Here is a 15,795-nt window from a genome sequence, read left to right as displayed (position 1 = left end):
ACTAGTATTAATAGTTTCTGTTAATATTTGGAGTATTAGTAGTTTTAGTATTAGTTTTTTAATGGTGGTAGTAATAGTAGTAGTTTTTACATCCAAGTTGTGATAATATTTTTGAAATGTTCTTTGTTTTACAGCCAAGCAATCCTTTTGTGGTGTTTAATATTAAACATAATACCTATTATAAACGATTATATATGATTAATTGAACACAAATTGCTGTTTTGTAGATTGAGGTCGTTCTCAGTGATATTAGTGCATAAATAACCAAGTATGCATAAGCTTCGAACAGCAAAGCTAGTTTTGTTAATCATGATGATGTTTATTATTTTGAAGCATATATACATATATGTATCGATAATAAATAAATTGTTTTAATACTTCAATTATTTATTATTGTTATGAAGTTCTATCTGAAAAGATTTTCAGACCCACAAATGTATAAAAGGTCTGCTGTTTTTATTTGGTTTGGTTTCAGAATTAACTAAATGATCTTTTTAAAAGAATTTTATCTTATATATATATATATATATATATATATATATATATATATATATATATATATATATATATATATGATAATTGAGTGATAAAAATCAATTGGAATAACAACAAGGACAGCCTGAAGAACACACAAAATCTGACTATATATATATATATATATATATATATATATATATATATATGACCACATACTGACAACTATGGAAAAGTATGCAAAGAAAATGTTGTAAATAAAGAGCACTTAAGGATTAGCCATGTATTCTTTTTCTATTGATTGCTTGAAAAAAGAAAGTTCAATTCAAGAAAAAATATTATATATATATATATATATATATATATATATATATATATATATATATACACACACACACACACAGAGCGTGTGTCTATTAATATTATTTTCACTTTCTCTTAGTTTTTATACACCAACTTATTTTTCTTTTTTTTTTCTTAAAGAAAATGTATGTTTGGTGTTGGCACAATTCCAAATGTTAAATAGAAGAAATACGAAACCTTCAGTTTAAAGAAAAAGAATAAACATGATGAAAACTATAAGGGTTATTGGTCTCTCGGAGATGTGCATTGTGTTTTTTTGTTTCAATCTCTCTATGTATGCAGGGAGATAATTCAGTATATATTCAAACAAATATCAGCAGCAGTAACTGAACTGAGTCTTACTATTGTTTGTAATGTAAACGCAACAACTTATTTTTCCATTATACAATTTGTCAATACCTTGCAGGAACACAACTCTAGAAATTCAACAAATGCCCTTTTTATTAAGTGGAATACGAAATTAAAAAAATGGATTGACATATCATGAAACAAACAAATATATGGTGAAGATAAACTGTTGTATGCACAAACTATGGTCGTAGACGAGTAGTGAGAACTCCAATTTGTAAGTCACTCTTTCTCATAGAACTCCATACATTTCAAAATTTAAAATTACCTGCGAGGAAGTGTTGTGAGAGGGAAATTAATTTCAATTTTATGCACATATTTACCAGATAAATTACATTCAGTAATGAAAAATCTTTATTCTTATTACCAGTCAAGAAGATACTGAGAATAGCAATGGCCATAAAAACAGGACTTATTTTTAAAATCAGACAATTATAATTTGAAAGTTGTAATCATCATCATAAGAAAAGACTAAATGTCAATAACCAGTGTTTAGATTATAAATTCCACAGAGAAAGGATCAGGTAATTCTAATATTTTGAATCCTTTGCACTATTAAACAACATAACTTGTGTGTGTGTGTGTGTGTGTGTGTGTTCAGGAGAACTGAAAAACACATATGAATAATGCACAACCAATGAAAACCAAAGATGATAAAAAATGTTTTAATTTTTCTTTAAAAAAAAAAGATACTTTGCGCTCATTTTTGTTAACCCGATAAAAACTTTACAAATGATCATTGTATTCAAGCTGGGTTGGCAAAAAACACATTTTGAATGTCGAAATGAAAATGGGAAAATTTCAAAATAAGAACTGGAATACAACCAAGAAAAAGTAATGAACTTTGTGATTTATTGACAATTGGGGTTGATGTGTCAGTTGTATGGTGAGTAGTACCTACTGATTGTAGTCAGCAAAGAGTCTATTTTTGAAGAAAGGTGAAGCAACGTTGGTACATTTATGAGAGTGATGGTTTGTATTGTGTGAGGAGCAATTGTGGAAAGCACTTATTTGATATGAATCAGAGCTTTGAAAGATTTTGCTGCAAAGAGGAAGAAGGACAAATATTAACCCCCTCCCCAGCAGACAGGCATATAGTGGATCAGCTATCGCAGACACTGGATTAATGGGCATGGATTTATTACTTGTAGATCCATTCCATGGCTAATTCCTGTCAATAAAGATACATTTCTTGTGAGTCATGCGACTTGAAAGACAATATTCAAAGTTAATCACTCAAAAATTAGGTGGCCTTAATTAGTATAGAACTTAAACATGAGAGAGTGTGTGTGTGTGTGTGTGTGTGTGTGTGTGTGTGTGTGTGTGTAGTGTGAGAGAAAGAAAGAGAGGAAATAGGAAGAAAAAGATGAAAGCTACCAAGACGGGAAATGTAATGGAACATATGGCAAGAGCAAAAGATATGACAATAGAAATTGAGTAAAGAGAGATATGATAGGACAGAATGAACTGAAACACAAAAAACAATGGTATAATTAGGGAAGGAAGGAAACTGAGAAAGAATAGAAAAACTGATAAAAGGAAAAGAAAAAAAAATGGCAAACACTATACATATATGCACACGCACACAAGCAGAAATAAAGCAAATAAAAACAAGACACTATTTGAGGTGGCAATTGGTCAGAAATAGTTTCACAAATGTTGTATGATAATATTTTTCATTAAGTGATAGGGGGTTAAAAGTAGAAAGGGTTTAAAATGTATTTTTAATGAACAATTAAAAGAAATAATTCAATAGCTTAATCACTGATTTCTCAAGCAAAAATGCCAAAAGTACAATGATAAAGATGGAGACATTGTATTTTACTTCTAAGAAAAATTTGACATACAAAAATCTTAAGTACAATTGATTTACTTATACAATTTATTGGCATTTTTCTCTTTATTTCCTACCATTCACAAGATATATCAAATACTAGTCATTTAGATGTTCGTTTTTCATGTTTCAACATACACTACAGACTTCTCATTCTTCAAGTAATATACAAATTATTTGTTTGTTGCTTAATAAATCCAGCAAGGACACTCTCTGTTGGCCAGGATTATATACAATGTAAAAATTAGTAACTGATCTTTTATCTATTTGAATAACATCCATTAACAGTTTGAAAATGTAGATATTAAAATAAAATTTAAGAGAAATATGTCTGTCCGTGTTTGTGTGCCTGGCAACAACTTTTATGATATTAGACATTGGAATATGAAATTTGGTTAAAAATATTTCATACTTATGCAGATCGTCTCAACTCAAAGTTTTGATTTCAACGAGATTTAAATCATAGAGAAATATAAAAAAAATAGTAGAGTCTCAAAATACAACGATTTTTAATATCCTCTAATAGGATCTTCAGTTCCAAAAGTTCAAGCTTATAATTTTAATTGTGTAAGCTTGTTTTTCACACATCATGACAGTGCTTTTGATTGTTATGAAGTATTTTTTTATACAACCATAACTATCATGGGATCTCAGTTATTTTAAACAAAATTGGAAATAATTTCAAACTTGCACCAGTTACATAGGTAACTAGTTACATTGCCTTGGCAAAGGCAAAGGCTAAGGGAGTAAACCCTGACAAAAACCTGGTTTGGAATCACATTTTAGTCACAACCTTTACCTTTACTCCTGCATAGAAGAGTACTACAACTAGTCTCTCTCTCTCTCTCTCTCTCTTCTAAATATATAAATGCGGCATGTTTATAGGGTCAGACTGGACTTAGTGTGCTGGATTCAAGTTTTCTCAGAGCTACTACATCACTTCCACTAATAACCTTGCGAGAAGTATGAATCCATATATCCTCTCTCCAACTCTTAAACAGTAGGATAAACTATACTCTAACGTCTTGGTTGTGCAACTAATTTAGAAGGAAAGTTCTGAAGTACCAGTTTTCTCTTCTTACTCAGTCATTATTTCCAGTCATTCTCGATTTTCCCTTGTCATTGGATTCTGATAATACCGGGTCAAGAGATATGTGGTTGAGATTTTGCAACATTTGCTTCACTATAAATTCTCTATGCAGGCTGTGTTACAGGGCATATCCATTGTCAGTTGAGAAGAGGCCAACAATATATATTAATGGTTTCTATACTAGTGGAAGTATCTATTGCAAGGTGAATAATAAGAAATTGCTATTTTTTATGCTCAAATGCACTCCTGATACCATCATCATCATCTAATTTCTTATCCTCTTCCTTCCCACCGCCCTCAAGAGATCAATCTATTATATTATAGCATAGCTTGTACTAAATGTTTAAAAAGGTATGTTTCTTGTTCCCAACCCTAAGAAATAGTGTCATGTGTGGCAGAAGGGGAGGGAGAAGTGAAAGTATGAATCTATGCAGGCAGTTAGAGTAATTTGTCTGGGACCTGCATAATTAAGTAGCACTTGTCATTAACTAATCATCACCATTATCATCGTCATCATATTGAAGCAATGACCCATGAATGTTTCAAACTTCTGCTAGCATTGTTAGGGCTGCTGCCCTCCATGATGACTTGCTGATACAGCTCGCAAGGTGATCTCCTCACTTAATCCAGGTTAACAAGCAATCAAATCAAGAAGAAGTCACTGACCCAGCATTTCATTGGAATACAATTACAAACTCTGCTCCTTTCTCATGGCTCGAGAGAGATAAAAGGAAGGTGGAAGGGGGGGTGAGAGGAAAGATTAAAACAAAACATGGGAATAAGACTACAAACTATTTTAAAAATAATAAAAAAATATAACAATTTTGGGAGGAGAAAGGAGTGCAAAAAAAAAAAAAAAAAAAAAAGAAACGATTTCATAAACTGACATTATAACCAGGATTTCTATTTTTATATGAGGAGTTGAGAAAATGAGATAAAGGTGGTATACTAAAAAAAATGATCTCAAAAAAATAAAAATAAATAAATAATAATAATTTCGTTTATTCATCTTATAACTCTTTAAGATTTTCTTGATTTTTGTTTTTTAAATCAGAGAACAAATTTATCAGAATAAAAATACATAAGGAGAGAGAGAGAGAGAGAGAGAGAGAATGGAAGCGACAGTACATGAAAAGAAAAATGAGGAGAAAAAAATAAAGATAGAAAAATGAGTTTGGTTCTTTAGTACGACAGTGGCACAATGTTTTTTTTTCTTTAGTTTAAAAGCACAAATAAACCGTTACCTTATAAAGTTTAATTCAAATGACTTTTATTTAGCAGTGTAAAGGTTTTAAAATGACTAAAAATAGTATTTTCATTAAACGCATTAGTGTTCAAGGTTTGAACATGGTTGGATTATGACGAAAGAAAAAAAATGATAAAAGTCCATGTGCATCAGATCAAAAGGTAAGATGCACTTTTAAAAGCCTGTATTGTATTAGCAGAAAGTGGGAACAAAAAGAAAAAGCAAAACGGAAAGAACGTCTTCATACACCAATCACTTGTAAAAGGCCAGTGGCAGAGGATCAAATCTCAAAAGATGAATAATAAGAACGGTAATGAATCAAAGAGATACTCATAACTCCCCTCACCACTGCTTTTACCATTAGTCTTCGATATTATACACCAAGGAAGTTTAAAGTTCTGGAACTCTTCATCAGTGCATGGCATCTTTGCCTTCTGTGTCGAAGATGATTCGAACAGGTAGAGAAGATGGTTTGAAAACCTCTTCGACTCGCTTGTCTCTATCCTAATAGCATTAGGTAACACAGATTTGACACTGTAACCGTAGACGCAATAAGAAACACTTTGCTACCAGCCAAGTCAGTTATTGTGCAGATAAATGGCTGACAAGGGGTGATAAATATCACAAATAAAGAAAGAAGCTCGGCTTGGACTTCAACAGCTTCGGATATAAAAAAAATGAGGAAAAAAAGATAGGAAGAGAGGCCAGCTGGCTATCTGAAGCTAAACGATATGGTTAACATATGCATCAATTGATTTACAATACTTTAATTGTGATGGATATAAACACAATCTAAGACTCTAGTAGAATACGGGAGGTGGGGGTAGAACATTGCCGATAAAATGTGTGATGATCCATAAAAGGAGATGATGACAAGGAAATTAAAATCCTACAACAACGCTTTGTCCATCGATGGATGTTTTGCTTTGACTAAACAAACTTGATATTTTATTTGCCTGATGAATCTCGCATGATTCGAATATAAATCAAGAATAATAGTTAAATTCTGCCCTAGGATGGATGTATATACCAAGGTAAAGCTATTATAAAACATTTTCAAAAACATAAAATAGATACTAGTGTAGAGCATCGATCGAAAATATTTATCTAAAATCGTAGAATTATGTCAGTAGCTTAATTTCTCCTATAGAAATTATTAGCATTTTTGATAATTTAAGGAAAAAGTCTGACTTGCTATTTGCTTTTTTTACCTTCAAGTGGTTTCATCTGATGGCTAATAAAAGGCATGTTCTTTACTCACTCCCTAATGTTCGACAAGACGGATTTATGTACAAATAAATACACATTAGTCTTTATCAAAGAATATATATATATATATATATATATATATATATATATATATATATATATATGATGAAAATAATGGAAATAGTATTCCGACAAAATAGAGAAATAAAAAAGAACAAACTGTATTAAGTGTTCATCAACGTTTCGTCTTTATTTCGTCCAGAGGAAGTCTCGAAATAAAGACGAAACGTTGATGAACACATAATACGGTTTGTTCCTTTTTATTTCTCTCTCTCTCTATATATATATATATATATATATATATATGATGGAAAAATATAACTCGATTTAATCTACACAAATATTTTATCATTTGCATTTATTCCATTAAAGCAGGATCCATATTAGATTTTTCAGAATGCAACAGTTATATTCGAATTGATGAGTGAAGCTATCCTCTGCCAAATCTACAAAAAGATTTCACTGGTCAGGTGTTACTCAACTTTGGTGATTTTATGGGAACCTGTGTCTTAACGTGATTATCAACCTATACAATGCTTCAGAGTATTATTCTCATCATGGTTATTTTTATATTTGCAATGTTCTTCTCTCTTTCTTAATGTGTTCTTCATTTGCAGTCGTTAATCTTCTTCAAATTTCTAACTGAACTCTGACTGTTCTAACTCCACATTCACAATTTTTTTTTAATATTTCGTATCAGTAAAGTTTTTTCTCAACAGATGTCAATTCAATCCCTAGGCAGAATTCACTCTAGAATATCTTTTCGTCAACACTTTTAAATGATATTGGAAATATCGTCAAATACAAAAATATTAATTTCTCAACATATCTTTCCTTATCAATGAATTCGGATAGGATTATTAATTATATTTATCAAGCATTATACAACATTAATAATTATATTGCAGACTAAACGCTTAGGGTTAAATGGTGACAGTAACTTAAATGAAACTCATTTTTTTATACAAGTATCTGGAAAACAGTACAAAAATGAAGAAATCAGTTGTTATCCATGGTTGATATATATATATATGTCCGATAGTACGAGTGGAAAATGAATTCACAAAAACTATATATTGGTAAATATAGAATGATTTCTATATTTAATAAGTGTATACATACATTTAGTTGGGAGATGAAGGGGACTTTTTATACGAAGGTATTTCAAGGCCTAATCCTTCTTTGAAATTATCCCGATAAGTCACCTCTTATAGAACTGAACTCTTCTTCTAACTATCCAAGTTATTTATACACACACACACACACACACACACACACACACACACAATATATCAAATCAAGAGTTTGTTGGCCTATCAATTATAAGGCTCCATATAGTAGCAATAACATTTTATAAGGAAGCTAATTCTTAGAATTGGCCCTCAAAGTCATTTGGGGATACTAGGGTTCATTTATAAGATATAGCAAAAAAAGAAAACGAAATATCATTTGTGAAATCTGAAACAAAATGTTGACATTAATTTCTTTAGGAATAAACATTTTCTATTCCAGTCTAAAGGGTAAATATGAGGTTGTCATTGTTGGAATTAAATTTAAGGGTAGATTGACACAAAGCTGACGTTGACTGCATTAGCTACACATACAAAAATGCCCTTTAAAATACTCCAAAGTGATATTATGAGAATATTTATTAAATATCAATAAATATCCTATAATTTCACCTTATTTAAAGTATTTTAAAGAATTTTAAGATGCCATAGTATGAGTACACGTCTACATTTTAAAATTTCAATTGAAATTTGAATGAAATTTGGTCCATAGTTATTATGCACCAATTAAGCAAAATTCCTGGAGTTTTAATTTCTTCTTAGAACCTTTCAAGCTTTAGCCCCAGATTTTAGACATTTTTCTAGAATCAAATTCATTTCATAGATTTTAATAAAAATAGGAATAAGGATTCTAGACATAAAGTTGATCAGTGTAGATATCTTATATATCTTCATTTTAATCATTTTAATCATTTAGACATAAAAGTGGTGAAATACTGTTCTGTTTTAGAAATTAATTTATTATTACACAATAGAATACCCATGTGTGTGTATAAAACATATTGACATTAGATAAAGTAGTTTAATTATTAAGCAAAATACGATTTTGTAAAAACCAGATGATAAAATATAAATCAAGAGTTAATAGATGTAATATAAAAAAAAAAATGGTTAAGAACCACTGGTCTCATAAATGGTAAGCTAGTCAACATGAACTACAGCAGATCAATGATTTTCAGACTGACAATCTTTTTTTATTGTTCTTCATAATCATCTTGCACTGCAGACAAGAATAACAAGCAAAGTTCCTGCCCACTGGGTCCTAGGAGAGAAATCGGCAGGTAGAGGCAGACCAATGACACAGACAGGGCAGGTGGGTGTATGATTCCCATGTAAATTACCACTCCAACCAAACAACCCACCCACACACTATCAACCAATGCCACCCACCCCACTCATGCTGTTAGGGAAATAGCAGGATAGTCTTTCTGAAGCTGTTTTCATGGCTACATGCACAAAATTGAATGCATCAAGAGTTGAAAGACGGAAATTGCGTTAAGGGCCTGCCAGGAGAAAAACGCTTAAGGAACGACAGAAGCCCCCAGGGAATGTGGGGAGGGATAAGAAATCAGCGGCAGGAGGGAAGAAGAGGAAGGAAGATGCCATGCATTTCAAGAATTGCTAGTTTTTATTTTATTTTTTTTTGATTTTTCATGCTTGTTCTTTTGAAGAACAGAAACTTGTAAACAAAAATAGAAAGATAGAACACTTGGAAATATGCACTAAATCGAAATATATATATATATATATATATATATATATATATATATATATATATATATATATATATATATATAATATTACTGACTTAATTTGCATTTATATAATTAGATAGTTTTTAAAAAATTAATATTTAGATGATATGAAATATAAAAACGAGAATTTCAATACACATTTTATCAATTAGGTTAATTCAATTTAAAGCTTAACTTATACATCATGCGGATATATGCTAAATAATCTATAATATACTAGCAGGGGGACCTGACGTTGCCCAGAACTGAATGAGGATCAACGAATGTTCCAAACTTTCAATACTTTGTCATTGAAACCGTAAAAAAAAAAATCACCCATTTTTCAATGAAATTGCTTGATTATCTGCTCTAGTTGGGGACCCAGCGTGGTGCATTGGGAGGAAGTTTCACATATGTCTCTACAATCACTAGTCCACAATACATTGTAGTTTATATTGCACAGTAGAGAATCTACTGTTGATTTTGTAAAATTATTTTATATATAATGGCTTGAATTAAAGTTTAAAATAATTCAATCGTGCTCGAAACAGAAACATTCATTTCAAACGTGTCTCTGTCTCATCAAAGAACATACTGGTGATTTTATATGCCAAGCCTATTGCTTGTGCAATGATAAAACTTCTCAAATGCATGTGTGATATTAGGATGTACAAGGGGTGTTAACATTGGTCAAAATCAGACTATTCCTTTTTTAATCAGATTTTTTCAATTATCGATTTTTAGATACTTATCTTATCTAATCAGATACTGATACAAACCTATGTAAAAACAATCCCAGACACATAAAGTACATCTGTGTGAAATTTCAAAAGAATTGGCCCAACCCTTTTGGAGTACATAGGGAATGAACTCATATACACACAAAGTGCCTTTTATATATAAATATATAAAGTGATATGCATAAGTATTGGATGCATGTTATTTTCTCTTATTATCCTCATTTATTTTCACTATTTTCCCTGATATTTGTTAAGTAATACTTCATAAAGTTGTTTTAGTTGCATGTGGAAGGAAAATTAAAAACTCATGATTGAACCTATTTACTTTTAACAAAGTTCCAAATTAATCTATACAAAAGTATTGGATAGATGACACTTTTTCGAATTTCCAAAGACTTTAAATATTCAAATTTTCGATAGTATTGGAATGTTGTCTCTAACCGATCATAGAAATATACAATTGTTTATTAATTATTTAACTATTTTATGTGCATTCTACAATTCAAGCATTAAAAATGATAAAATCTAAAGAATTATCCAGAGATATGCGAGATAGAATCATTAAACATCAAAGAGGAAAACAATTTTAACGAAAAATCAGCAAAAAAATGAATTTAGCACCAGGTAGTAGGAAATATCATCAGAGTATGGCAACGGTACAGCAACCCTTCAAAGAAATGGAAGACTAAGAAAAATAAATGAGAGTATTTCAAGGTGGATAGGCAGAAATGTTAAAAAAAAAAATACTTCATTACTCGTTTTGAAATTAAAACTGATCGAAGGTGCTGGAATTAATGTAAGTAAGGATACCATTAGCAGAGGTCTATATCGTACAGGTCTTCAGTGAAGATCACCAAGAAATGTGCCTTTACTGAAAATCAAACATGTTGAGACCTATTGAAGTTTGTTGAAACTTATTAAAAAAAAGGTTTGCAGTTTTGTGAAAAAAGCAATCTGGTCAGATGAAACAAAAGTCAAACTATTTGGAAGGAATGCAAGTGTTTGGTGAATAAAATGGCACTGTCTTCAACAATCACACTATCATTCCAACAGTTAAGTTTTGTTGTTGTTCCATTATGTTATGGGAATGCTTTTCATTCAAGGTCACTGGTGAGTTACAAGTTATCCATGCTAGAATATATGGTAGCATCTACAGAAAGATTCGAGAGAAGAATCTTCAGAAATCTGCAACTTGTTTAGGACATGGTCGGAATTTCGTTCTTCAACATGATAATGATCCCAAACATACTGCAAAGCAATGGTTTGAAAATAATGGCATTAGTATCCTCAATTGACCAAGTTAGTTTCCTAACTTGTGTGAAATACTTTGAAGGTTAAAGTTCATAATTGGAATTCACAAAATACCAAGCAATTAAAGGAATTATGCAAAGAAGAATAAGGGGTAAAGTAACCACAGATCAATGCGAAAAATTTGTGGCCAACAACAGAAAGCAATTGGAAACAGTGGAACAAAACAGAGGCTACGCAACAAAATATTAAATTGTTGTATTCAATACTTTTGCATAGGGTAATTTTAAATGTTGATGAAAAAATGGATTCAACCATGAGTTTTTAATTTTCCTTCCACATACAAGTAAAACAACTTTAAGAGATATTACTTAACAAATATCAGGCAAAATGATGAACATAAACTAAAGTTATAACAGAAACAAACATGTATCCAATACTTATGTGTATATATATATATATATATATATATATATATATAGGCAGCAATTCATTATTCAAGCATGTCTGATTGAAGACGAGAGTTGTTTTTCTTTTCCGATTTTCCTGGATATCTTTTCCATTCGCCAAGCGTTCTTTTTTTTTTTTATATCACCTGGCATGTTGTATAAACTGGTGCTCAAATTTTGTTTGTTCAGCAATGTTTTTCTTAAGTGCTTTCTATCGGTGCGTCCGATTATAATCAGGAGTGATTGTTATTGTTGTTATTTTCTTTTTCTTTTCCTTTGACACTTGGTGTATTTATAGTTTTTGTTTTTATTATTGGTTATAAAGGTAGGTGCCGGATGATTAGGGGCGAATTAGGAGCAGCGAAACAACTCTACAACAGGGTCAAATATTACGTTTCCAGATATATATCCATGTGGTCTTGTTTTTGGGTAATTTTCAGCAAAATGGTTGGAAAAGATTCCATATCCCTGAAAAGTGCTATTTTTGGCCATTTTGACCCCTTTTGACCCCTGGGGATGCAGCCAGAATTTTCCAAGGGTCAAATATTACGTTTTTAGATGTATATCTATGTGGTTTTGCTTTTGGGTAATTTTCAGGAAAATCTAATGGTTGGAAAAAATTCTGTCCCAAAAAGTACTATTTTTTGTCATTTTTGCCCCTTTTGACTCCCTTGTGACGCAACCATAATTTTTATCGAAAATTCGAGAATGTTACAACTACCTCAGGGATGAAATGTAACTTCATGCAAAATTTCAGAAAAATGTAATGAGTAGTTGAGAATTTTGGGAACGAATGGACGAGGGTGAATTCTAAGGTCCAAATCCGACTAAGTTGGTGAACCAATAATAATAATAATAATAATAATACTTAACAGTAAGTACTATTTAACAATTATAAATGAAATATAAAAACAAACTCAATGAGGATGTCACTTAAGATTAAAGTTATGACTGATTAGCTAATATTATAAATGTACGCTTTATACAATATATAAGTACTAGTTCTCTCTACAAGGTATTGCTTGAGATGCACTAAAATCATTCTAGTCTTTAATTTTTATTTCTTTGCACATTTTAAAACTTCAAGTAGATAACTTATATTCTTCAATTTAAAATGAGTTATCACTCTATTGATTTTTACTTTTAGATTATTATATAAATATGTTCCATATTAACAGTCGTCTGGGCTGGACTAAGTCATTTTTTAAAAGTAAATTGTAGGTAAGTGCATTATTGTATAACAATAACAAATGAAAATTGGCTAATCAGAAACAGTTTGATTTGTCAGCTTAAATGCTATTTAGGTCTGATTTTGAATCTCTGACAGGATAACTTTATATATTAGATATAATATAATCTAGAATATAATATTGATTAGAATAGTGTATTATTAATATATGCAATACTTATACATAATATTCTAATAATCCAATTAAAATAACTTATTGTCATAGCTAATTGGTGACTGAATATAGAAAAAAAATATTGATTTTATTTTACTTTTTTCTTATTCGAATTTTACTGATTCTGAACGTGAGAGGAGTTTATAGTTGAAAGTTACATACAGTAATTCATATAAGCAGCTTTAGCTTTAGGTAAGAATGTTTTTATCTATTATAGGCTTATTCAAAGGTGGAGTGGTTACTAAAATTATACATGCAATTTAGAATGCTGCATTATATACATAATATATACATATATATATATATATATATATATATATATATATATATATATATATATATATAAAAAAATAAAATTTCTAAATGTTTATACATGTGTACCTAAAATGTTTCCTAATTAGATATAAATATTTTTAAATAAGTATAATTGAAAAATAAATAAAAATTGCATGATAATAAAACATAATTCATTATATATAACTTTTTTTCCCCTCATTAAATTGTATAGCGACGATAACAAAGTATACCCAACTCCCAAAACCAAAGGATAAAATCTAAACTTTGTCTATTAACATATCACTAGGATAGTTTATAGCATTTCAATTTGATGATGCAAACAGATTTTGAATGGGGGGATAATATTTGTGTTATTTATATTCAAACTAGTTTCATCATTTTCACTTTTTTTTACCCCAATATATTTACACCGTTCCAACCATCTTCAGACACATGTTCAATTTGTGCCACACTCTAAGAAACACAACCTGCAAAACTGGAACTGACTAATCAATTTATCAAGTCAGATCAAGGTTGTTTCTGTAAATTTATTCAATCATGTCTTTATCTTTTTGATGATTTAAGAGATTTTCCCCTGTTTTTTAAATGTAAAGGTTTATTTCTAAAGGATAGAATTCTTTAGAATAGTTTCTAGAGAATAGACTCTTTCTTTTTGGAGAAATATATAAAAGAGAACATTCATAGTTCATTTTTCACTCAACGAATTTATTCTCTTCAATTGTAAAGTTTTGTCAAAGTAAAAAGTAAATTCAATTTGCTAGAATCCAAAAATGCTCACTTAACAAACCTGTTTGTTGTTTTGGATCATTGTTTTCATAAAAAAATATTTTTATGTCAAATATTATCACGGTTTTTTTACAGAAACTGGTAGTGGCGTTTTTAATTCTTGTATTCTTGATTAGAATCTTACCGAAGCAGTTTACGTGCATAGTTGGTCATTATAATCGAACATGTCGGCCGATTTCTTTTAATTGAATGATACTTCAGTCTAAGCACAATTAGAAGCTCTCATTTTCATAAGAGTTAGTGACCTCCCCTCGCCTATATAAGATTAGATTTTATTGTTTCACTTCGACTAGCATTCCTTTCATTCTCCGTAATGTTGTTCCCCTTTAAAGTCTGGGAGTGACGCTGTAGCTTGCATACTTCTTCTCTTGAACAGGAAGCGTAGACAACGTCTGTTGGCCTTCTTGCATGGACAATCAAAACTTGATTGCACTTATCTATTGGATCTTCTTCTTCTATTATTATTATTATAATCATCATCATCATCATCATCACATGAGTATGAACATCTCATACTGAGGAAATGACATGAAATGAGTCTCATCTCTAAATTTTCGTGAGCAACACATTTTAACTAGATCACTTTAAATATCTCAATCCAAGATAAATCATATCAAATGTTTGTTTTCATATCACACACTCAAATCACGAATCTCAAGTTAAACCTCGTCAGACACCTTACACTTTAAAAAGATATTACGGCTATAGTTTCTATACGAAAATATCATAAAAAATAAAAAGCCTTTTTTTTTTTTCAAGTAAATGCAAACAATAGTTTGAATATAAATATTAAAAACAATAATTTCTTAATTTAAAAACTTATAGCATAGAAAATGTCTGTTTGAATTAATGCCGTTTGGTTCAAAGAATAAAGTGACTAATTTTTGGTACATTTTTTTTTTCTGACTTAGAAAACTTATGCTAAAAACAAAAAATATAAAAGCAAAATTGTTAGTAGTGTATTTCAGAAATAAAAGGCAGATTCAGAAAAATAGTAGCTGTGGTTCTTGATATTAAATCAAATTCACAAAAAAACATACGAAAACAAATATCTTAATCTCCTTTAGATCAATAAGCTTGACAGCTTGTAGACTTAAAATGTTCAGGCCAGTTGCATCGTGCGTATAAGCCAATAAAAATTTAAATTAAAAAGCAAAAAGTGTTGTATGGAGAGGCAGAGGGAGCAAAATATTTGCTATCTTCCAGTTGGCAAAATGCACATCATTTTTTTTTTTTAATTAATTCTCAATGGCATTCCAATAGCAAAAGTATGGTTAAAACGAGCTGGCTCAACGACAAAGATTTGGGAATCAAATGCGTTAGTATGTCAGTAAGTTTTGGAAGTGATGAAGATCAGATTTAGTTTTGTTACCATGCAGATGGTTAGCAGGAATAGAATTATTCATGGTTATTACAATTATTATTATTAATATTATTTCTGGAAG

The 15,795-nt window shown here is 30.2% G+C and overlaps 1 protein-coding gene across 23 annotated transcripts in view; it reads right to left on the bottom strand.

Annotated features, from left to right (window-relative positions):
- Positions 1 to 15,795, bottom strand: part of LOC145277031 (one cut domain family member 2-like) — a 590,906-nt gene that overhangs the window by 195,582 nt on the left and 379,529 nt on the right. The gene's annotated exons all lie outside the window — the stretch shown is intronic.

The sequence above is a fragment of the Euprymna scolopes genome, chromosome 5 (genome assembly GCF_053919585.1).
Source record: "Euprymna scolopes isolate OS-2025 chromosome 5, ASM5391958v1, whole genome shotgun sequence".
Taxonomy (NCBI): Eukaryota; Metazoa; Mollusca; class Cephalopoda; order Sepiida; family Sepiolidae; genus Euprymna; species Euprymna scolopes.
This window is presented reverse-complemented; position numbering and strand designations above follow the sequence as displayed.